Source organism: Stegodyphus dumicola, chromosome 3, assembly GCF_044657685.1.
Source record: "Stegodyphus dumicola isolate Sdum_Otavi_A_Nest chromosome 3, ASM4465768v1".
Taxonomy (NCBI): Eukaryota; Metazoa; Arthropoda; class Arachnida; order Araneae; family Eresidae; genus Stegodyphus; species Stegodyphus dumicola.
The window spans coordinates 134117622-134144480 of NC_140770.1; the positions used below are offsets into that span (position 1 = coordinate 134117622).

Genomic DNA, 26859 nt, shown 5'->3' on the forward strand with positions numbered 1-26859 from the left:
AATAGAATTACCAATTCCCCCCTTAGCGGACCAATACCGAAATGCTCGTTTTTTATTCTATCCTCTCTGTCTCATCCCATAACAACTCAACATCATTATCAGAAATTCAAAAATTACCTCAAAAGGAATTTGGTACTGAAAGCATAAATCTGCAGACAAATTAAAATTTAAAGCAATAACGAGTATGCACATTTTTAAAGATAGATTGAACTATATAAAATAGGTGGTTATTCAAACTTCATTTAGAAAGAGTTCGAGCACTGACAATAACACTATCTTCACAGCATAAACTAATTATATGAAATTAAATCATGAATAAATTTATTCACACAATTTTTTATTCTTTAATACATTAAATAATGCAAGGAAAAAAAAAGTATCATATTACTTTAACCGGATAATCTGGAATACTTGGTATTGCTGAACTTTTGCTGTAATACTGAGGCAATTCCTGGATTTCATCCTATTTCAGAAAAACTGTGGTTGGCATAAATCTTTATTCACTCTTTGTTCTAATTTTTACACTGCCTTTCTCTTTCAGGATATTTTCATTATATATATATATATATATTATTTTCATATTTCCTTAATTAGAATTTTCTAAACTTATTTTTTAAAAATAGCGCTGAAGACTATACACACTTCACAATGCAAATCAAGAAGCACAAAACAGATGTTAATGTGACGATTACAACAAAAATTAGCTTTCTCACCCTCATTCAAAAGTTCATGTACTATAATTATATGGAAGCATAATAAACTGCTTCCTCTTCTCATAGATGTTAACAGTTTAGTTGTCCACAGTGAAAATAAAAAATGGGACAGTTCTATATTTCCCGTTCTAACTGCGCCAATTGACAAAATTTAAATTGTGTTACATGACTTAGGATATAAATTAAATTTACATATAGTATTGTTCTAACATGGGTATTTTGACACAAAACTGGACTTTTTCTGAAATAACATACCAATTTTTTCCATATTTTGAATCTACGACTCAAACTATGCCTAAATATTAAATTTTGTACAATTTGGTACAAAATTTATGGAGAAATTCAAAAAATTATCTTGCCACATTTTCTTCAGTTTGTATCAGAAATAATTCACTTGGAGAACGTCTTACTATATGGTAATCTATTTTAGTTTCCCTTCCAATGTGCAGGAGTGGAAAAAGTCACAACATTCTTAACTTTTCACATTGTGTATGGGGGGGGGTCCATCGTTCCTACGTTCAAATAATTTTAACAAAGTGCCTAAATTACATTTGATGTTACCGCTTTCAACAAATATGCCAAATTTCAAAACGTGCCAATATATAAATTCACGTGTATCTTCGGAAATTTTGAATTAAAAAACTAATTTTTTACAAGTATGTTTAGAAATACATCTACTTTAAGATGATGGAAAAAATTTACAGATTATAATTCAAAATTTTTTTTGAAAAATTATATAAAAATTATTTAAGAAATACAAATTTTAAAAATAAATCATAAAAAATGGGCGAATGTTATTTGGAATGAACATAATTTTGAAATGTGAACGGAAGAATCTAAGTTTAATTAAAAAAAGAGATATTAATAAATATATTCCAAACTCAACACTGAGGAGCTAAAATTTTGAGAGCTAGTTTTTTAAAAACTACTTGTGCGATTTTTATAAAACTTGGCAGTTTGGCATAATTTGAGTTGTAGAATTGAAATATGGAAAAAAAATTGGCATGTCATTTCGAAAAAGTCTGATTTTGTGTTCAAATACCTATATTAGAACAATGATATATATAAATCTAATACATATCAAGTCACACTTTCGAAACATGAAAAACGCAAGTTGAATATCGTCAATTGGCCCAGAAGAACAGGAGATATAGAATTGCCCTCCCCCTTTTTTTAGCAAATTACCACAACTGTCCTAATTTCCCAACCAAAACCAAAATTAATAATTCTAATACTGAAACTCGCAATGAAAGACTCCTACAAGGAATCTTCAATTCAAGAGCTGCTGATGTAGCATTTGTAATTTATTGGAGATTAAGCTGATAACAACAATTAAAAAACAAAGAGCTGCTGATGTAGCATTTGTAATTTATTGGAGATTAAGCTGATAACAATAATTAAAAAACAATCAGATTGTTAAAACCACAAAACATTGGTAATTTGTTCCCAAGTTTTATTTTTGGAATATGAAAAGATGAGAGTAATATGAAAGTAATATGTTGAAAAAATGAGAATAATATGTTGCATATGAGCAAAATCTCATGCTCATATGCAACATAAATATGGATCAACTTCCCTTTGATAGCCCTCTAACTCCTGCAAACCTTCCTCTAACATGCAATTCAAATCCAACATTAGAACTAAAAAACTAGAAAATTTGTTCTTGAAATTGCATTTATAGGGCATCAGAAACCGATATTTTTGCGATGTAAGATATGAAGTCTACTAATCTTTTCAATAATGAGATTTGTATGTACATATATAATGGATAAATTAAATATAAATTGTGAAAATCATGTTTAAGGAGTTTTGCTAAAATGCAGAAAATGAAACAAAAGTTTTACTACATATTTTAAATAAAAATAACATCAATTGCCATGAAATTACCTTTACCGTTTACTGAAATATTTACAAGTGCATAGATCTTTAACATAATTTCAGCATCATACGATTCTGTAGGTTCTTAAACCCAGATTTTCAATTCTATAGGCAAAATTCTGTACAGCTTAAATTCAAAAGCTTATTTTGCATTTGTTAAGATGCACATGCAAATTTTTTTCTAGCTTTTAAAATATTTGTTTACAAATTATGTATAAAAAACTGGAAACGGAATTCAAGTTGCATTAAAAATACAGTTACTGTACAACAAATGCAAGCTACAGTATTTGATAAACCAGTTTGCAGAAGCTTGCAATAAATAGATAGCTCCAAGAAATTCTCACTCACCACATCTCATAAAAACATTAGACAAAACTATTAATATTTATGCAAAAACAAACTAGTAGGATATTTTTCTATCAAAAATTCACTGGAATCCATCTGAGATCTAATTCAAAGACACGGAAAATATAATCCTTCGGAAATTATTTTATGGAAATTCATATATACCAGCTTTATCACCATGACACCTGTGTGCAAAATTAAAATAATTTGCAAATCATGTCTATTTTTATAAAAATACTGAAACAAAGGTTTGATTCTGTGTTTCTCACAAGAATTAGGCAAATTTTATAAAATATCAATGCAATGACCAGTTTTCTTCCACAATTTCTGAAAATGGTTTCAGGGCATTGGATCCATATTGAGAAGACCTGGGCAAGATCGACCAAGGTCCACAATGATAGATGATATTCATTATTTGGCACTTTCAGAGTGGCAACACAGGACTGCTGTAGCTTAACAGTTCTCACGTGAGCTCTATGCTAGTACCGAAACCCAAGTTTCATGGTCTACAGTTGCCCAAATGCTTTCTAAGATAGGGCTGTATTCAAGAAGACCTGCTGTTCATGCGCTGCTCACTGCAGCACACAAAAGAGAGCATTTAGAATGGTGCAGGCAACATGAGCCTTGTAACAGACTTCAGTAGAGGATGGAATGCAATACCATCCACCCTCATCAGGGAAAAGGAGCATTACATTAGCAGAGGTATAATGGTTTAGGAAGGCATTATATGTTGGACGGCCACACACCCCTGCATGTATTTGACAAAGACGTCCTGACTGCTATGAGGTATACAGAGATCTTGGATATGTTCGACTTTTCAGGGGCATTCTTAGTCCTCGGTTCCTGCTAATGACTGTGTTCACAACTGGTCCAGGCTTACCTGAAAAGTGACGAAATTCACTGCACAGATTGTCCAGCCAGATCTCCTGACCTTAACCATGTACGGCATGTCTGAGATGCTCTTGGCTCTTCATCTCACCATTCCACTTTGAGAACCATCTTATAATTTAAAAGTGCCTTGCTGCAGGAGTGGGTTGACTGCCACAGGGACTCCTCAGCTGCCTCCTGTCCAGTATGCTGTCAGGCAAGGCGATATTCCTAGCTGTGAGAGATGACCATACTCCATAAGATTCATTTTCAGTTTGATATCACAACATCAATTTTAGACATCCCTACATTTTGAACTTAACTGATAATCATGCGTACATAAATGACTTTAGTGGCATATCTCTTTCCCTGTTATAAATGTATATTCGTATACAATTTCATTAAAATATGTTTTTAGTTTTTTAGAAATTCAACATAACGTACAAATTCTCTTAATTTTGCACACGAGTGTATTAAAACTTTGCTTACACTAAAAATTAAGTATAAAAAAATCTCAAAATAAAAAAATTCTGGCATATTCCCAGCAATGAAGGAACTTAGGAAATAAGGTCATTATTTCAGCAAATGTAAAAATATTAACCATTTTAGCTTCAGGATATTCTAAGCCTAAACATGCACAAAATTTTCATTCCTGCACTTCCCTAGTTGAGAGATCAATTCTTCAACTTTATAAAACTGCATAAAACTTAATGCCATCTAGTGAAGTATTATGAAAAAGTACTTCATTGTGGTTACATTATCTGGTCAATCTGTTAGTGTCAGCCATCAATATAAGATGATGAACCCAATCTTTTTGTACCTGAATATATATTTTTTGGTACTTTTCCATTAAAGCTATATCACCTTCTTTTTGTTACTGTTCTGGCATATTTTTTCAGCACTAGAGGTTGGTTTCTATCCCGGTTATAATTTTCTTTCATAGCCATGACTCTGGTGATGATGTTTTCCGTCTAATCAGATCTTTTTCAGTTTACCAAGAGATGAAGAATCAGCTATCTTGTTGGTTTAAGAAAAATGTCTTCTTCACATAAAAAGTGTTCAAAAAAACCAACTCATGAAATTAAAATGTGACTAGAAACTGAAATGGCTATTTAGCTAATTCTCATGTTTAAAACACACAATTTAATATTTGGTAAACGATATTTCAGATCTGTGAATGTTATGCTGTTTAACCCGTTCAGGACCAATGTCACGTATACGCAACGCAACGATTCTGCTCCTACGAGCCCAGTGTCACGTATAAGCCACATTAAAAACGGGACAATTTATTTGAATTTTTAAAAGCCAGTAAAGAGTAAGTGGTAATTGTTTTCACATGGATTGATTCATACAGCATTTGACCTTCATGTACTGTCATTAGTTTCTGTTTTGTGCTTCTGGTTTTGAGAGATTTATTGAAAAAAACAAACTGGAAATCACGGCTCTTTATCAGTGCGCCTGTGAATTAAAGGGGCACAGGCATTTTTGTTTATTTTGTTAGAATTTTCTTTTTTTTTTTCTTCTATTTATTTTGAAATTCAACATAAATTTTCTTGGTTAATTAAAAAGTAACATTACAACATTATCACAGAAGGAGAAAGACTATCAGCTTTATCGAACTCGTAATACGTCTTGCTCACATTTCTCAAGAAAGAGCCAGCGCTTTTGTTTTTCTTCCTCGATTTAATAGGTCATTATAGAAAATGCCCTGAATGGTCATTAAATATAATGACACAAGCATTATATTTTGGTATATAGTCAAAAGTCGTTAATTTGGACACCCATAATCCGGAGTTCAAAGTTACAAACTTTCAGCGCATGCGTCTCATTGATGTAAGACCTTTACGGCTGCGAATTGCGCATGCGCGTTTAACGTATAATGGACGGTATAAGCTAAGCTCAAATTATCTAATTCAGTTAATGTTGCAGATTGCGTTGTTCCTTAATCTTCGGATCCGGCTTATTATTTTTTGCAGACTGTTAGAGCAATTTTATTAAAGTAAGCTTGAACTTTCGATTATGTCAAATAGAATTTCCGATATATATTAATATATATTTACTAATATATAAAGGATCTACAAAGCGAAAGTATGTTTCGAAGTCCATTAAACAAAAAGTGGAATTGCTGCAAAAAATGGATAAAGGCATATCCTTCGTTTCTCTAACCACTATGAAATCTGTTTATAAATTTCACGCTGTTCTGCAGCCGGGGGGGGGGGGGACACCGCACAATGAATTGGAAGTTGATCTGTCAGCACTATCCTTATCTTCAGGGCAGATGTTTTTATTTTATTTGGCTTATAATTCCTTACTACATGTAGTATTTCATCTCGATGTACTCCGTCTTTGATATGATTTAAATCAAATTCCTCATCATTATAATTCGCTTCCAATAGTGAGGAAAGTGACACAGAGGTTATTGAAAACGAAAAAATTTTGAATGAAAAAATTTTGAAATGTTTAATAAAGTAAACAAATAAATATTAAGCTTTTTTTTTTTTTTTTGTAAACTTTGATACCCTTTAGATCATAATTGCTCTTTATTTCATAAATTACAGTTTCATATTTTTAATTTTATAATTTCTGCATGCCATCTTACCAGATTTAAACTGATGATCTATAATCCGGAATCGCTGAAGTCCCGACGAGTCCGGATTAAAGACTTTTGACTGTATAATGTATTTACGGTACTTTTCCGTTTCGCCGGTGCAAATCTCGCCAAGCAGACTTTATTGGCGACAACATACAGTATACACATAAAAAATATTTAAAAAATTTTAGTTCTAAGAATTCTCTTTTTGAAGGCATAAACATTTTAATATCGTTTAAAAATTTATAAAAAGCCAATAAATTTGTAAAAAGTCATTAATTTAAGAATTTACTATGCTTTCATGGTTCAACATACTAATTCGCCGGTTCATATCACGTGACCCCAAGCGATCTCATCACACGTAAACTACTCTACAAAAATCTAATGCTCTTAGTAATTATCTACATTAATTTCAATTTAAATCTTAATTTGGAACACAAGTTTAAATGCAAGAAATATTTCAATGCGTACGAATAGCTTACTCAGAAATTATGTAAAACTGCAGTGCTTAACTTCACTAGTGCATTCTCATTAGAATTGATGAATTTAACCCTTGACTTTCCTTTTCTATATTTTCGGCTTCGGGTAAGCGCTGTGATTGCATCCTAATTGACTTAATTACCGAAAATGGCCTTAGACATAAAACTGAACTATCTGATAAAAATTCTATGTAATAATATGCCAGCATTGAAAGAAACAATCAATCTGATAAGAAAAAGCTGCGACTTGTTTTGAAAATGAGGCGTAAAAGGTTACCAGCGAGAATATTCCGTTTGGCATCGGTTGTACCATTATTGGCGACTTTATCGCTTGCGCCGGCAAAACGGAAAAGTACCGTATTTACTTTAATGCAATTTTATATAATGTAGATTGACATGATCAGTAATGGATATCCCGCCAGTGGGTGTCTTTCCTTGATCATGGTCATCGTGGACACTGTTTTTGAATTAGAAAAACAGGAAGTTTTCTAATATAATTTGAGGATGAAATATTTCTGAGTGTCTTTTGAAGAAGTTTTGGGGCATGTGTTGGGGTTATATTCAGTTTCAGTTCATAGTTAAGAGGCCTTACTTAAAAACTTAAAAATTTGTCCAAAATTCCCGGACACTCCACCTTTCCGTCCAACTGAAAGACAGCTTCCGAAAATTTACGTTGATGAAAAAAGGTAATAAAAGTCGGAGAAAATGCGCTGTGTGCGCTAAAACCAAGGAAAAGCAAACAACGTATTTTGAGAGTGAAATATGCAATGTAGGACTGTGCGCCGATCCTTGTTTTGAATTATTTCACACACAGCAGAATTTTTAAATTTGAATTGAATTACCTACAAGTAATTCTTGTTTAGTTTTTTTTTTTTTTTTTTTTTTAAATTTCCTATTTGTAATTTTTTTATGTTTATAGTACTTATTTCTGTGCGTACAGTAATGATTTTAGTATTTTGCCTGTTTAATTTATTTCTATTAATGTGATATTCTTTATATTAATACACATTAAAAACAAGTACATTAAATATGCAACTTCAAAAATTGAAGTCATAATATCAAAATGCTGATTTTATATATTTTTTTTTTCTTTTGTAAAATTAGGCTTAAACTGCTGAAAATGCGCGGCCGATGGCGACGATCCATTTCAGCGGGTCCGGTCCCGTAACTATGCTTCGTTCTCCTGATGCTGGTCCTTAAGGGGTTAAAATATATTAGCATTCAGAATTTTCTTATCGCTTTGTTTCAAATGCCCATATTATTCAATTTTTAATAACTGCAATGAGAAAACAGATGTTTGGTACACAAGGTGTATACTTAAAATTCCTTAAGTTTTCTAAAAATTTAATTTTTAAATAATTTTTAATGCTTAGTAATGTTTTGTGGTGTTAGGTTAAGTTAAAGCAAAGCGAGATGAATTTGTAGAGGGCTTTTTAAGAGAAAGAGCATCATATTCATATTACACATGACACCCCCCCCAAAAAAACTCTCGTACATCTCACGTAGAACTTCAGCCTAGATTAAACTAACAGTGTTCAGTTACTTTAGAACTCAGCCACTGGTGTCCCCCCTTTTTTTGGCCATGTTAGACAGGAAGTACTTTATGTGTTGACAGGGTGACACTGCAAAATTCACCTAGTTGAAAGATTACACGCTAAGAATAAATGATGACAATTTGTTAATTCTTTTCTGATTACATGAATGAAAGCAGAACTGCTTACAAATTTCTTATCTCAATACTCATTAATCAATGGTTACAAATACATAAAGATTTATAAAATTATAATTTAAAACACTGAATATTGAAGTTAACTGTATGCAATTTGTCATAAAAATCTCAAATGCTTCCTTTTATGCATTAAAATGTTAAACTAAAATTGTGTAGTTTTTAACAGACTGATTATAACAAAGTTTGCATAAATACAACTCTAACTAAATTTTTTTAAACTCTCATATTTCTAATATGAACTGCATTAGATTCCTGCAGATGAACACTGAACAAATAAATCATTATGATTTCTTTTATTTTACTCATGCTAGCAAATGTCTGCTTTTCTTTGCAATGAAAGTAACAAACTACTATAGCTAGAATCTATAAAATAAATAAATAAATAAACTGCAAAAGAATAGAAGAGAAAATCTAACCTAAAATTTATTGAACAAATTTTTATACTATCAATTTCCATGTCATGATTACATAAATAGTCCACAAGTTATATGAATTTGTTTAAAAAAACAATAAGCAAATTAGCAAGGCTCTTCCATTGTTTGAAACATTTTCATTTTATCAAAATAAGTTGTATATAAATAATAACACAGTATATTCCACAGCACTGATCCTAAAGAATTTATGACCTCTCATTCCACTTATGCATGCTTTTTGAAATTCATACATGTTCTAGAATAGACTACACACAGTGTTGATGTAAAATAAACCTCTATCCTATGAGCATCGCAATTTATTCATTTTATGCTGCCCAGTATCATTCTGAGTTCATTTTTTTTATAAACTGATTGATTAGTTAATTAAGACAAAGCACACAAAAGCTGTCTACCTAACAGTAGGACTGCCTTCACAGAAAACTTTCTATGGAACAACTAGCACATATTCATGTTACATGCAAGGAAAACCTTAAAAATATCCATGCAATCAAGTTGTTCACTTGAATTTGCTTTTTATATGAAAAATTAGTTTACATAAATAAGAAATTGAAAAAGAAATTGTCAGCATGATCTCTCCTTTCTTGTTAGATAATTTATTTTTCACACAAAGGGTAAGCGTACCTCCTTTCCCTAAACTGTAATCCTTTATTTCAATTTCAATCATCTGCTAAGTTTATATGTTGATACCGATGGCAATATTTTGGATTTGAGTCTCAAAGGTCAGTTTGACTTAATAACAACATACTATTAAAAAATATCACTTTTTCAAAATACAGCATCATGGAAAAACTGATTTTGGGAAAAGAAAGAAGGCCTTATCCTACAACTGACATACACAACAGAGAGACATTTCAACATCAAAAATCAACATTTCTTTTTAAGTTTTAAACTAAAATTGAAATTTTTGTACTACAATTTACTTTAAGTTTAATGCATTGTGATACATGGAAGTAATCTCTTTTTATACAAGTGCTTTCATTATACATACATACAAATGAATAACCCTAATGTTCCTATTCTGAAGGCAGAAATCATCATAAATGCATTTTATGATTTTTTTGCCATGTAATTTTTATTTCCACTAAATACTTAAATATGCATAGATATTAAATGTTTAATTAAGAATACTGAAGGGACTTCACATAAATTTGAAAAGCTATAATTCTCAGAAGTTTCAAACTTACTATTTTAGCTTACAACATGCTAAATAATTTCTGTTTTTTCAGCACATACAGAATCTCGTATCTATTCTCTCATAGAAAATCTCTTTCTCTTCAGAAACCTGCCACAAAATTGTTATCAGGAACCACAATGTTCAGTTTTGATTCCCCCCCCCCCCCAATGAAGGAGTGAAGAATTAAAATTAAATATTTTTTTTATTTTCATTACTCAGTAAAACGCTCAGTTTTTAAACAAGGTTTTTTTTTAACGATACTGGTTTGCCAAGAGCTTTCCTACTCTGAAAACCTGAATTAGGACTCACTTTTTGAAGTTTTAATTCTTTAAATATATTTTTTTTTTCTTTAAATAGTTTTAAAAAGTGAGACACAAATTCGAGAAGTAGTAATAGCTATTTGGGACACACAATTATAAGACCTAAGTGTTTGTAGTAATTGTCATTTTTTAATAGCTTAAATAGTTAGGACCTTTTTCTTGATATGAAGTTTATTGTATTCAGTATCTATCAGAGATGATTTAAGATTTATAGCGGGAAGCATTAAAAACCAAACTAAAACCCCATATACACTATTAGAAATGACTGTGATAATTTGGTTATGATGTAGCATGCTATCTACCACATTTAGATAGTTATTTATTTATATAGATGGTGCTATTAAAATTGGTTTTTGTTGTAATTATTTCTTTTCCCCACCATTTTATTTCACATTTGAATACAAAAGCTAATTTTAATTAACTAATTTTTTATTTTATGATGCTATTATTAATGAATTATGAAGCTACTGAAATTTAAACTTAATGGAATTAAAAACTTGATGGTTTATTAAATTAATTAATGAAATCATTTTCTTTTATGCATTCTTAATTATTCATATTTATTTTCATATTTAAAAATATAATTTTTGCAGGCTCATCTGAAACATTACGAACTAACTAAACATGGTAGCTTGCATACATCAACACCGATATTTTTATGCCATCTGAAAAATATAAATTACTCCATATTCACTACATTAAACAACATTATATGCATGGTATTCAATAGCACCATTAGCTGCACAGTATTAAATATTCGCCTGCATACAGAAAATGTTAAAAGAATTAAGAAAACGAATGTAACAGCTGTTGGTTTTTGCATTATAAACGCCAGCCAGCATAGCCACTACCGAATAACTTCAGATTTATTACTTTATAATTTCTATATTATTATTTAAAGTTAAACACCGCCTAAAAAGGAAAAAAAAATTGTTTGCATTTTCTTTCTTTTGTTTTGAAAAAAACCTCCAATACCACTAGCTATAATCATGTGAAATATGCAAGTCATGTAACTGCTATATTAATTTCAAAGTTATAAGATGGGAAATATCCTGCACAATGAATAGAGCTCAGAAGTTTATGCATAATTTTCTTGAAGTGCAATTCTAAAAGATTATCATGAATAATAATTCAAACTTTACAACATAATACTAAGTAATAAATGCAAAATTTTGTTTGAAGAATATTCTGAACTACTGTAATTGATAATTATTGATCTCTAACTAATTAGTAACAGAACTTTGTTACATGTAACTTCATGCATAATTCAAATACAGTGCATACTTTAAAATTAGGCAAAAAGAAAAAATATACAAAAACATGTTGTTCATTAAAAAAAAAAAAAAAAAAAAAAAAAATGGAAAATTCACACAGCCAGATATTTAAGTCACTGAGAATGGAACTGAAGCTGAACTTTCACTTTTCAGCTATTTGCTAGCAGAAGAAGCAAGATCTGAGTCCTATCTTCTGAGTGTGTCTCATTGCTTCAAGATAAATTAAAGGCCACGATTGTAATTTACTAAATTTTATGTATAAACTTAGTTTTAATACAGAGTTTATGAAAAGAAAAATTGTTTATAACAACAAAAAAGAGGGCATTTTCAGATTATTTCAAAACGTAAAAAAAAATTCTATAAAATTAATGCAATAATATTAACGCTGATATGTTATTTGTTATTAGCCAATGCAATTAGAATTGTGCTTGTAAAAAGATTACTTTGGTAGAATAATGTTATGCCCATTATTAGTTATGTTATTCGATAACAAACTTGGATTAAATTTCATACATGATTTCTCCAAGTTTTCAGCAACATTCATATTTTCTTTCTCATATAGATGAAGCTGAATAACATTTTAACTTTTTTTTTGATTATCAAGAGTCATGGATTTCTAAAAAGTTTCAAGAAATTACACTTATTTAAAAAATAATTACAAAATAAAATTCAGGGTGCTAAAATAATTTAAACTTATATTTTTGGCTTAATCGAAAAGCAACTTTTTATATTTATTGCCATAATTCAAAATGAAATAAGATTTAATAAAACAAAAAGTGATTAACCAAACCATATGCCAAATATGATTCCTCTCTAATTTCTAAAACATTGTTTTAACATTGTTTTTAGTGAAGAAACTAAATTTTTAATACAATAAGTATGAAAGTTCTCGAATATCAAAGAAGTGTGAAAATAATTATTTTCTGTGTGCCCCTAACCACTGTGGACTAAAAAGTAAGGATATTCTCCTGCCCCCAGGTCAAATTTTCTGGCTGCACAGGATTTATGTTTTTTCTTAATTCTCATTCAGATTTTATAACTAAGAGGAAAAGTGTTGAGATTTACATGAAATCCAAAGTCAAATTTGTGCCCAAAATTAAAAAATATCTCTAATAATAACAATAATTAAATGCCTATGCACATAGAAAATAAACTAAAAATATATCAAACATTAGATTCCAGTTTTGAATTAGAGAAATTCAATAAAATTTTAATATAAAATTAAATAAATAAAATTAAAATCATAACATAACAATATACTAAAATGTGATAGATACAAAATGTGTCATTTTAAAGAAAAGTGTATCAGCTCTTGCCTAAAATACATCAAGACAGAATAGCTGTTTTTTAAATGCTTTCTACTAATGGCATTTAAATAAAGATCTAATAGTAAAGGAAAATATTAGAATATTAACAGCAGTAGCTTGAAAAATACATTACAGTATCAAAATTATTCAAGAACTGTGATGAACATAATATTTTTCACAGCAATCCTATTATGTATTATCATTTAATTTGTAATTCAGTTCTAATATAATATTTATTTCATTTAAAGAAAGTTTTAAAAAGATACTTTTCAAAAGAAATAGGAAAGAAAATTTTCATGCATACACACATAAGAAAATTTAAATACAGAGCAAATACAATGCATGCACTTAAAATGGCCATTAGCCATAATTTTATTTTGTATCCAAGAGCTTTTATACAGAACTATGCATATAATATACACACAATGTGAATTTCACAAATTGTTATACACTATAGATATGAAAATATAGAAGAAAGCTATGTATGCATCGAAATATTTACATGCAAATAATAAATTAAAAGCTTATAAATTATTAAAAAAAATTAACTTTTTTTTTTTAAATTCAGAATATACCGATATTTGTATTTTTGTTACTTGCTCGTTACAGCAGCCACCTCAATCAGTCACCCAAATCCGAAGATGACATAATAATATAGACTACTGACCATTAAAATTGCAACACCAGGAAGGAATGATCTTGTCACAATCACATGAAGGGAAGAAGAGGTTGGGATATGCAAATGATTAATATTTGAGGGCATTTAGACGATACAGAAGAGAAAATCAACTTCTGAAGCACTGCATAAAAAAAAGGTTGTGTAGTAGATTTCTCATTCAGAAAGTGTTTTGTAAGATTGCAGTTTGCTCAGAATTGTGTTATGCCTGAAATAATATGAAGAAATGCTTAATAGCAAATTTCGAAATTCGATAGAGGCAGGATTGTTGCCTATCGAAAGTGTAGATTATCGTTGTATGATAACATTGGTCGACATCCAACCACCGTCACACGAATATGGAATCAATTGATTGCTGAGAATCATACTAAATGGCATGCAGGATCTCCCATGACTAATGCCAGAGAGGACAGACATATTGTGAGGTCAGTCCTGCAAAACCAACAACATCACTGCCCATTAGTCAGGAAATGGGCATGTTTGCAGTATGCCTAGTATCAGCTCGTAAGGTGCATCGTTTGCAGCAGCGTGAACTATCAGCAGGGTGACCATTACTTCGGCTACCCTTGACAATGCAGCATAGAGAGAGATGACAACTCTGATGCGGCAACTAATAAACCTGGGTACAGAAGTGACACAATCTCGCCTTTATAACGAGTCCCGGTTCTACATGCAGTATTCTGATGGCCGTACATGTGTTTGGAGTGTCTGAGGAGACCGCATGCCGCTTACTTGCATTTGATATTGGCACCTTGTGTCATTGGGCAGCCATTGGGTACATGACACGCACATCTCTAGTTTGGATCGACAGTAATTTGAACACAAATGAGTACATTTCTGACACCTTATGCCCTATCTTCGAGGCCCCCAAACGCTTTGTTCCAACAAGATAACGCAAGACCACATATTGCATGTCGTGTTCTGTCCTTCCTAGATTCGACTGCTGCCCTGACCTGTACAGTTTCCAGATCTGTCACCCACTGAAAACATCTGGATATGAGTTGTTGAGAGACTGGCCCGCTTTCTCTCTCCATCTAAAACGGTTGATGAAGTGTGGCATAGAAATGAAACAGTATGGAATAAGTTGCCCATTTCTGTCATTGAAGACTAGTCTGACTCCGTACCTAATGAGGTAAAAGCCATTTTAGCTGCCAGAGGTGGCAGCTGTTTCTACTAATTCAACACTTCTGTAATCTTAAAAAATGCTTACAAATTTAATCATTTTTACTTCATGCCATACTGTTTACGTGCAATATCTTTTTTATATTTGCTTTATTTCATGTTGTTGCAATTTTAATGGCCAGCAGTGTACATCGATTTCTAAAGTCCTATGTGCTTACTTTTTAGATTATTTTTATTACAGAGTTGTTCATGTGATATCATTGATTGAATATTTTTCTTTTTCTAAAATATTTACATTTTAAATTTATAAACAGTTGGAAAAGAAAGAGTAATTTTTGTGATATTTATAACATGCAACATATTTGATTTCCAGGCTCATTTTAAACAATGTGACATCATGCTTTCAATACTCTTCTCCCCCCCTGAAATGTTGAGAATTTTTCATTTTCCATCAAATAAAAAACAAGTAGGTTTTTTTTTTTTTTTTTTTTTTTTTTTTTTGTGTGTGTATTACTGTACATTGTTCCCTTCAAAATATTAATCATATTTAACTTACCATAAGTTGATAAAAAGAAGTGGAGTTTTCTTAGACAGCACAGAATTTTACACACTGAGCAAAAGTGCAAAAATGGCAAACAATTTATTCAGAGATAAAGTATTTGGATATACAATTGAAAATGGTTTTGGGGTCAATTACTTTGTTTCATGGTTCCAGATTCATTTTTCTTACTGCTTTGCATTTCATATACTGTTGAGCTAAAAAGCCAACTTTTATCAGACTTTGCAATAACTAAATAAATAAATATGGATGAAAATCCAAAAGCATCAATATTTGATTCTGCAATAGCTGCAGCTTCTACAAAGGTGAATAAAACCATCATTCATCAGCTGCAGCTACAAATGGCTTCTACGAGTTATGGGTTTTACAAAGGTAAATAAAGCCACCCAGAATGGAAAGTGGTTAGTGACTCTGACTGCCATACCAAAGGGATTTGAATCCCAGAAGAGGCATTGATAAAAATTAGTTTGTCCTTTCATAGGAGGCAGCAGTGGCATACCTATTATGTGTATAATAAAGTGACCACCACTTCTAGCCTTAGTAGCGGACATCTATGACGAATTGTACCTACCATTGGGAGGGGGTGGTAAGGGATGATGAATGTTATTTCCCTCCATACACGGCACTTTTTTATTTTATGAAGGTTGCCATATTTCACATAATAATTTTAAATGTTACCAAATTTCATCAAACTGCTTACAGTGGCCACTTTAAAAAGCATAATTTCTCTTAATGTTGTTTATAATTTTTTACATATAATAAAAACTTACTATCAAGACATCACTTGATAATGATTTGTAAGCAATCTTACATGATCAAAGAAAAAAAAAATTTCCTTTCGGATTATCTGAAAGTCAGCAAAATAACTATGTAGCAATCTACAATATTGAGAAAATGTATTTATGAAGCAAGTACGTACATACACAATACATATCTGTTTTGGCCGGTGCACAATGCCAGTATTGCGTGACAGGAATTTTTTAAAGCAAATACAAATTGCTATGCACATAGGGAGAACAAAAGCATAAAAAGCAAGGATTTCTCTAACAAGGTAAATGTTTTATTATAGATGCTTTTTACCTTTTCAGTTTTATTGATTGATTGCTCTTGTATGGAATTCTTGTTGCACTGTCAATTTAAAAATGGCTGGTTCATTTCGCACATTAGCTTGGCAAAAAAATAATTGCCAACAAGTTCAAGACATTTTAGTGACAGGTGCAGATAATCAGAATGTGCCAAAAAGTTTTTAATTAAACTTAAAAATAAAAATTTTAGCTTTAGTGTAGAATTGGGTGCCCCTTTGATTAGCGACAATGTTTTTTAATTGTGGCGATGAAACCTCAAATCTGGTTACCATGATAGTTTTAACTTTGTTTTAGCTTCCTGATTTTATTTAAATGAAAATAGATTGATGTGTACATGGACAAATTCAAGGCAGTGTGCAATGCCTAGTTTGTGCAATTCTAACGTTTTTTTAATTGAAAAAAGATCAATGTGTACATGGACACAGAGTTTGTGCAATTCTTTGACTTCTTATGTTGGTTTTGTGTAGCGGTCATCTTGAAATTGTGCCTTCCTGGCATCAAAAAGCAAGAGGCACTTAATTGTAAATTTTCACCAAAATTTTAACTTAATAAATTTTAAAAACTTGAATATATCTTAGAATCTTATTACAAACAGAACTCTCTCTGCAAGTATTTTTTCAGTATCAAATATTCATATAAATATGTAATTTAAAAGATTCTAAAACAATTTTTGGGATTTGAATATTAACAGCTACAGTTAGTGCTTTAACTTTCTCAACGATCTCACTATGGATCTAAGTTTCACTCTAGTTTGGTAAATTAGCTTCCTAACTAGTTTGGTAATTTAAATAGCTCTAACTGGGGATAATCTGCAATATTTCAAAAGCATAACCTTTATCAGATGGTTGATTTATTCAAAATGTAGCTTCAAACATAATTTCCTTTCACTGTCATAAAATATTGTTTGTAATCTGCAATTCAACTAGCTCTGGAGAAGTTGTTTCTCAGAAAAAGTGCCAGTTGCATTTCATATTCATAAATCTGATAGCAGCACTATATGCCGGGTATTCGAAATGTTATCTGAATTCTTTGAAACAAATTTCCAAGCCCCATTCTTAACACCTTTTTTTTTTTTTTTTCTTTCTTTTTCCTTTTAGTGATGTACAGTTTTACTGCATGGGAATTAAAACTCTCAATTGTTCAGAAATATTAAATTTTCCTTTTTATTATTAAATCCCAGACATCAATTTCAAAATGTTGAAACTAACAGTAAAAGGCTTAACACATTACATAAGAAAATAATCAAGACGGAACCATCATGTATCAGAGAGTTAAGACATTTATTATCAAGTCAATATCATACGGTACCAACTCAAAATTTGCAGCAGCATTAATATGCAAGTATTCAACTTTTTAACTTGACAAATTTGCAATAAGGGATACACAATACTTAATTTACATGCTTGTAATGAACAAATGTATGTGTTTTTAAATCAGTAAAGCTTAACAGAAATTAAGTTGTTAAAACTAATCTATTAGAATAACGTAAAATAATTTTGAAATTAAAGAAAAAATTCAACAATATGCACATAAATAATCTAGAAATGGTCTCTGAATTTCAGAAATATTATCAATAGTTATGCATACTGCATCACTTAGCGTTAGTACACAAATTTAAATCATATTAAAAAATTTTAGAAAATTATTGAATGCCACAGAAAAATGCTGTATTTGAAACCAGAAACAATAAATCAGAATTTACCAACCAATTTTTAAGAAAATTAACATTCTCAGTTCTATTGAATGAAAATTTCATTTGTGAAACAACATCTCTCAAACAAGAACTTTGATAATTTAATGCACAGAAAACATAAAAGATATTTGTTACAAAATATGAACTGCACATGAAATCTTGTATGAGTGCTTAAAACCTAACAACTTCTATGAGTACAAAGTGATATGTATATTGATATGAAATCTGAATGATTTATATGAAGGTGCTAATTTTAACTTTCCTTGTTCCCAGAAAACAATATATTACATTGTTTATGCAAATAAATTTTTCATTGTAAGCAGTAAACATATATGCAATTCTGAATATGTAAATAAAGATTTTTAATAAAGTACAACAGCATTAATTCTTCAATAAAACCATGATAAGAATGAAAAACTGGTTACAAAAAAGCTCATAAGTTGCTTTTCTGGGAGTTTTTCTACAAGTCCAGAAATATGAAAATTATTTGTTACACATGAAAAACCAAGAAAATCATCAAGCAAAATACACATCTTAAAAGAATCTAAAAACTACTAATAAATACTATTATTTATACACACAGTTATAATTAGGGTCTAAGTAGACAAATGTGGAAAAAAATTTTATAAGTAAAAAAAATTTCAAATTTTTTTTTTTTACAAATTTACTTTTTTATGATGTTTTTGGCAAAATTTTTTTAACATATTTTCACATATCATATAATTGTAATAGCATATTTTCATATACCAATTCATCAATTCCTCTTCCCCCCCCCAACTAAAAATTTTTTAACATTTTTTCATGTATCATACATTTTTATTAATATATTTTCATGGACCAATTTATCAATTCCTCTTTTTTACCTCACCTAAAAATGTTTAGCATATTTTCATATACCATATATTTTTATTCACATATATATTTTCACATACCAATTTATTAATTCCTTTTTTCCTTAACTCAAAGTTTAAACTTTCACTACACTTAAATTAAGTTTTCATTTACCGATTTTTACTTTCACACAGAAAAATAATGATTTCAGACATTTAAAATCACAACTATATAATATTAACTACAACAAGAAAAATGGGTACTATTAGGTTTTGAGGGCCGTAAAAATCGCCAAACTATTGTTGATGTCAGTGCTGCCAAAAATAATTGCGGCAACCCTAATGCAAGAAAGAAAGTATAATACAGTCAAAAGTCGTTAAATCGGACATCAATAATTCAGAAGGATCTATAATCCGAACCTCAAGGCTACAAACTTTCTGCGCATGCGTCAACGCATAATGCGTTGATGCATGTGCATAATATGTATGTACGCATGTGCATAATACATTTACACATGCACATTTTAATTTTATAATTTTTGCATGCCATCTTACTAGATTTAAACTGATGATCTATAATCCGGAATCGACGAAGTCCAGACTAAAGACTTTTGAATGTAGAAAATAACTATCTAAGATTGATGTTTTAATTTAGATGAAAAGTTAATTTCATATAATACTTTTTTATTATTATAATTTATATATGAAAGGCTAAACATGACTGAATAAAAGCATAAGAGTAAATAATTATTTCAGATCATTATTATAATTTATATAAAAATTGCTAAATATAACTGAATGGATGCCTGCATCACTATTTCGCTACTGAGTTATCGCTAAAGCATAGTTTCATCTCGTTGCTCAAACATAATTTTCTATAATGAATGATGCCTTTTCTATGAAAAAATTCTCAGTCAAGTGCAGAACCGCCCACTTATTTGTTTGCCGCTTTTTACAAGGGTTAAAAACAATTGGATTTTCGTAAATTTTCTTTTCCGTTTTAAATGAAAATAGGTCGAGGTGTACATAGGTAAAGTCAAGGGTGCACAATGCCATTTTTGCGCCATTCTGGGATTTTTTTTTTAAAAGTGAAAATAGGTCGATGTGTACATGGATACCGAGTATTTGCAATTCTTAAAAACACGTCAAGCAGTGGGTGATTCTTCATTTTACTCAAAATTCTATTGCAGACTTTTCGTCATTGGCAATTCCCAAATTGTTAAAACCATAGGATATCAAAAAAGGATTTAAAAATTAAACTAGTATTTCAATGGTGTCTTAAGAAATATAGAACTATATAAACTTATGCAATCTGAAATCAGTGCATACGCTAGATTTGGTGTGCTGTTAAATGGGCGCATTTGCTAGATTTGGCACTTTTGTGCATACATTTTCGCTGCAATTTTCTTACGGTCCTCAAAATGGAATAGTACCGAAAAATGTTTTTAGTCAATTTTTAAGGTGCTTAGTTATTTTTTTTAAAAAAAGCATATTTCTTAGTTTATTTCCCCCTACATTTGACAGAAATAAAATTACCCTATTTCTGTTACTCATTACATTGTAAAATTCATGTTTTTAGTAAATGCTGCAAAAATATTACCATTCACTTAACATTTGGAAATAATGAAATAAAAATATATATATATTACACTGTTTAAATGCAGATTGTTTTAAATAAATTTTTAACAAATGTTTTGCAACTCTTACTACACACTCTGCTTTTTTTTTTTTTTTTTTTTTACAGCATGGTTAAAAAATTGTTTATTTTACTCTGAAAGACTTGTATTTTTAAAATATAATTTCTAAAGAATACATAGAAAACTAAGTAGAAGTCTTTAATATTTCCTCCACAGCATTCTAAAATCAGCTTCGTAAGTATTTTTTCATTAAAGTGACCACTGCACTAGCATTTGACAATTTGAAACTTCCACATTGGAACATTTATATATGCCCAGTTTTAACTACTAAGCACAGTACTCGATTTGAAAAGGAAGTATTGCTTTCTGTAATCTTACATCGGTAAAAGTTTACAATTGGGTGCCCCTTGTTTTTTGGTGATTCTTTTTTGACGCCAAGATCGGCGCCAGGAAGGCACAATTTCAAGATGGCTGCTACACTAACAATAAGAAATAAAAGAATTGCACAAATTCTGTGTCCATCTACACATCAATCTATTTTCATTTAAATAAAATTAGGAAGCTAAAACAAAGTTAAAACTCTCAACCAGAAGTGAGGTTTCATCGCCAAAATTTAAAAAAAAAATTGTTGCTAATCGAAGGGGCACCCAATTCTACACTAGAGCCCTTACAGTTACTGAATTATATTACTTTAAACACTTTATGTCATTATACAAAATACAACAAAGGACTGAAAACCATAAGCAAATATAATCTTTAAAAGAATACTGTAATACCAAGTGCCTGTTGATGAAATACAGTCTATGACAGTACAAGACACTTCTCAAAATTAAAAAGTACATTTTATCTAATCAGATGTCCTTTCCAAATAATAACAATAATAATTTCATACTTTTATGTAAATTCATACAATCCTAGGATTGCATGCTACTGAGTAAAAGTTCCGACATTTATTCATTATAATTTACACTTTCATTACATAATTAAAATCATTCAGCCAAGTCCCTCAAGCATTTTTCCTGCTAAGAAATTGTAATATATTCATGAATGTTTTTCATAAAAACCTAACGTAAATATTTCTTAATCTTCTCAGTAGTCATATACTTCAATTTCTTAATTTCAATCCCACCAATAAAGGGAAAAACTATTTCTAAGAAAATAAAATGAATAAAATAAAAGATATAAATACTTATTAATAAGCCACCTGATTTATTACCAATAACATAATTCCTATTTATGTTAGTAATATGGGTTAGGGTTATTCAATTATGGCAGAGCACACAAGGGTTATTTGCCTAAAGGAAAGGATGCCCTCATGGAGGACTTAAGTGAAACTGGCTTGTATACACGTTACACACGGGGAAAACCACAAAAATGCCCATGCAGCCAGCCAGTTTGCGGGATTCAAACCTCGGACCGAACTTCCAGTGCTCAGCGTCTTTTGTTAGTAATATGGAAAAATTTATTATTCAAAATAAATACTAAATGGAAAAATATCTACGATTATAAAAGGCTTCAATTCTAAGACACAATCATTTTCACGGCATTCATATAGAAAAAACATTACATCTTAGATATTAAAAAAATATTATATATTTTTAGAAACAATCACATAACATGTGCCTAAAAACTATTAAAAGAGTTTGGTTTTAAAAGCTTTACAAATATATATTTCATTAAAGCTCCTGTAACAATCAGATTAATCATAATTATATTTTAAAAATTACACATAGCCTGCCAAACAAAAAAACTAAACATATAAAAAGTAACACTTCTATATTGCATTACTATTAAATCTATTTTGTGTAATATCTATAATACTGGAAATAAACACACACACACGCTTTTAAAGAACAAAACATTAGCAAACTTAATTTAAAAAATGTTGCAAGATACCATCAAAAATTTAAAACAAGTCATTAATATTTGGAGACTACTAATGACTAGATTTCTGTTTTCTATCCTTCTGCTTCAACCAATTTTCTCACTGCACCATCTGGTTTTAAATATATAAGTATCCTTAAGTGATATAACACAAAAAAAAAAAAAAAAAAAAAAAAAAAAAAAATCAAGAATATATTAATCTTCTATAATGCACAATATACCTTATTTAAGTCTTTTCAAAGATAGTATATATAAGTATATTTCATTAATATAACATAAAATACAATTCTGGCGTTTAAAAGTAAAATTCCTTATTAAATTAACTATAAAATTGAATGAATATATATGTATCACAGATAAAACACTGTCCATTGAATTTTTATTTCAGAGGTACAATTTTCTAATTAGTAACTGAAATATTGATCATAGATAAACAACCTAGCAAATTCTTTTAACATATTTTTTTAAACTAACTACTTTTTCATTTATTAGTTTTTAACATTCAAAGGAATTCATCAATGGTAACAAACTTTATTTATATTACTTTTAGAAAAGTATTAAAAGATTAGTATTATATAGTACCCACATAAAATGCTGTAAAAATATTGAAAATCTTACAATAAACTATTATTTAAAACGTTACAGCAAAATTAAATTTTTATGCAGTTTTCATGTTCTAATCTCTAGGAAATATATTTTCCAAATTTGCTTAATGTAAGGAAGCATATAAAATTATAACAAAAGGTAGTTTATTATTTCTGACTTGCTAAATCTGCCATTTATGTACGTTTCTATAAAAATTATTTATCATTATATAATAAATACATTAAATCGAATCTATGATAAATAATTAAATTCCTATTCATATGTATAATACAAAGTTTTTAAATACTTTGCGTTTGTCAAAAAATATTTTTCAAATTATACTTAATATTTAATTAGGAAATGTTTAAGAATGTTTAAAAGAAAACTAAGACTTTTTTACTAGCATAAAAATGTAACGATACAAAAAAAGTTCATTACGTAATCATGTTGCAATCCACTCTTTTACAGGATTTAAATAATACTTTTTATCACCATTACAGGATAATGTTCCTATGCATCTTTTCCGGTGACTCAAACACAAAAAAAATGTCAATTTCTGCGCTGTCGGATTAGTATCCCAGGAAGTATGATGAACTTGGAAAACATAGCATCAACTCTTCTGCAAAATGCTCGTAAAGGACGGAATGGCAATGTGCAGTTTACTTTCATACCAATCTTGAAAATAATCTTCTCATTCTCATTTCAGTGCATTTTCTTCTCAGTAAATGAATTTTACAGGCAATCCTGATTATTTTCTTCTTGGAATATTAATTTTAGGAACTTCCAAAATAAAAGCACTACATCATTACTTAAAGCACTTTTTTGCAGTCCATTAATGGATGAATTTTGAATGGGACACCTAAAATACATGTAATTCTTCAGCGTGAAGTATTACGGGTTAGACAGTCCACGATACTGCTTTCCTGAAAGATCTTCAGATTTATACGACTACCTGAAGGAATATTCCATTTAGAATACTATACATTGCCTATGAGAGGGAGGTATAAACAGCAAGACAATAAGCCTTTTTTTTTTCCATTGTACTGGTGTTTACCTTCATGAAAATAATAAGAAGAAAACGACATGAGGACTGCCATTGAATCTCTACATTTTCCTCCAGAAGATTCTGCTATATATTTACTTTTAGACTTCCAATGCAGACGACATTATATACAACTTCACATATTTTTATAGATGCTAGATACTCTCAACTAAAATCGAATATAGCGTATCGTCTTTTAGACTTATACAGAAAGAGAGAATTAATGCACTTGCCAACATACGCACTTGACTGATAATTTATTAAATTTTTGGGAATGGACAGGAAAAACGAACCCCCTTGATTTCTCCCACAAGTGAAAAACTGAGATAGCAGCAACATTATTCCAGAGAAGTACCAGCAACGGAGATACGTTTCAGGGTTGAGCAGAGGTGAACTGACCACACACATTAAGTTCGATATGAGACACATAAATCAACCACATTCCAACAGACAGGATATTTTTAAAACTTCTTCTAAAAAAATACACTTCTAAACTTCTTAATATAATAAAAAAGACTTTGGTATATAAATAAGAGAAATCGCTCCCGATTTCAAGTAAGATACCTTTGCTGAAACGGCAGAGTGATGACTAACAACAATGTCCAAAATTTCTTCAAAGAAAGCTTCATATGCCAGAATGCGATGTTTTCTGCTCTTTCTCCGGGTCTTCTGTTAAGAAATCTGTAAACGCTAGGAACATTATTTTACATCTTTTCCTTTAAAATTTAAAACAATACTATAACGCGCTTTTCAGAAGGAATAACTTGGCCAAGTCAATCAGGAGTAGAGTTGTTATCTTCCTGCTACAGAAAGAGTTACAGAAATTCGCTGATAGATGTCGCTGAAAAACATTTACTAAAAGAAATTTCACAAATTAATTAGAAATTTCACATTATTAAAATCATTCAGGTTTCGCCGTAAAATGATGTGATAAAAGAAATCAATGGCGCTAAGAAAACAGAAGAGAATCCCATCCAAATTTCTTCCCAGCATTCAAGCTCGCCTGTGTGCAACTACAAAATTAATTTTCGACCCAGAAAATAATTTTGCCTCTATTATACGTAATTAGTAAAAGTAACCTCAATTAAACACAAAATTAAGGGATATTTATAAAAATCGAGATATTTTCCGTGACTTGCATTCAAGTGAAAAACTCATGAAAATTCAATAATCTACAGCGAAAATCTCCCTGCAGTTAGCAGTGCCTATAGTCTGGACACCGTCGAGATGGAAGAACGGCTGTTTTTTGCTATCTACTCGACAGAGAGCGAGTCTGGTGTCATCGCCTCGATCATTACAGAGGTTAATTTTTCCATCAGCTGTGTAGCTGCTGTTTAAGTTTCTGACTGTCGTTTTAGAGCTAAACTGAAGATAGTGGAAGTCACGGATAGTTTTTGCAAGTGTACGTAATGGATATTTATTAAGATTTGCGAACAACCTTCAAGTGTTTCCCGATAGAAATAACGCATTTGATGCTAACTGTGGCGACTTTCCTACTACAACTCAACGCAGCCTGTCTGGTAACCTATAGCAACAAAAGACAAAATAATATTTTATTCTATTTTATTGTTATGATTATTAATTATCTGTCTCAATTATTGTACTACCATAATAAAAATTGTATTACCACAATTGGTGACCGTATTTATTACGAATAGCAACCTACAATGTTGCATGAATATGGAGTTTAAATATCAAAATTCTGAGCGACAGTAAGTTATCCAGTTTGATGAGATGCAAGTAAGATATTTCACCTTTGTTTCAAGCGTTGTTCCTCATTCCGGTGAGACAACATATTTATGTCATAATTTTAGCGGATATATGTATCGTCTGCTGCATTTGAGCCGCCAAGTTCTCTGTTTTCAAGTCCCAAGAAACTGTTTCACTATATACATATTGATTATTTTTCTATACATATTATTATTGCACATATTCTATACATATTATTATTGCAAATATTCTATACATTTTCTTTGTACCGAGGAGCGGCGCAGACGCAAATTTGTTAGGTTTTTAAAGCTCGCGTTTAGAGCTTTGAGGTTGCTGTGAATTACTGGAGTTTCAACTAAGCAGAGGTTCTTTGGAGTTTGTGTTGGTAAGCCGCCACTGAAGTCGGAGTTTGTGTGGTCTTCGCCGTTCCTCAACTAACATACTGTTTGAAAGTCAATAAAGAAGTTTAGGTCAACGTTATGACTCTGAGGTTTTTTGGGTTCTATACTGAAGTAATATCAAGTCAATTTACAGTCCACTATTTTTAACAACGGATCGTACACATATTATTATTGGGCATATTTGATTGATCTAAAATGGTTGACAACGATGCTGCTTCACAATTGGCGCGAGTGGCAGTTAAGCCACCGCCTTTTTGTCGCCGAGACCCACCGTTATAGTTCGTTCAATTGGATGCGCAGTTTAAATTGAGTCACATTATTGCCGACGAAACTCAATTTTATACAGCGATCCCCGCGTTAGAATCAGAGGTACTGCAACTAGCTCGTGAAATAATTTTGAATCCACCGGTGAAGGACAAATACAAATCTTTAAAAAAATTAATTTCTGTTTATGAAGAATCCGAGACAGTTAAAATCAAGTAACTGTTGCACGATTTACAGTTGGGTGATATTAGGGCTTCTCAA

At 30.5% G+C, this 26859-nt stretch overlaps 1 protein-coding gene across 4 annotated transcripts in view; it reads right to left on the minus strand.

The window, feature by feature from the left end:
- tho2 (THO complex subunit 2-like protein) overlaps positions 1–25002 on the minus strand; it is a 36184-nt gene extending 11182 nt beyond the window's left edge. Inside the window, exons 1-2 of one of the 4 annotated variants that reach the window (XM_085813335.1) lie at positions 24788–25002; positions 3817–4038 (exon numbers count right to left, since the gene is read on the minus strand). The gene's annotated coding sequence lies outside the window, so the exon portion shown is untranslated. Of the gene's footprint in view, positions 1–3816; positions 4039–17688; positions 22732–23619 lie in introns of those variants that run through there. The other 3 variants (XR_015040273.1, XM_085813334.1, XM_035353713.2) reach the window with 3 other exon arrangements.
- Between the last annotated feature and the right edge of the window lie 1857 nt (positions 25003–26859).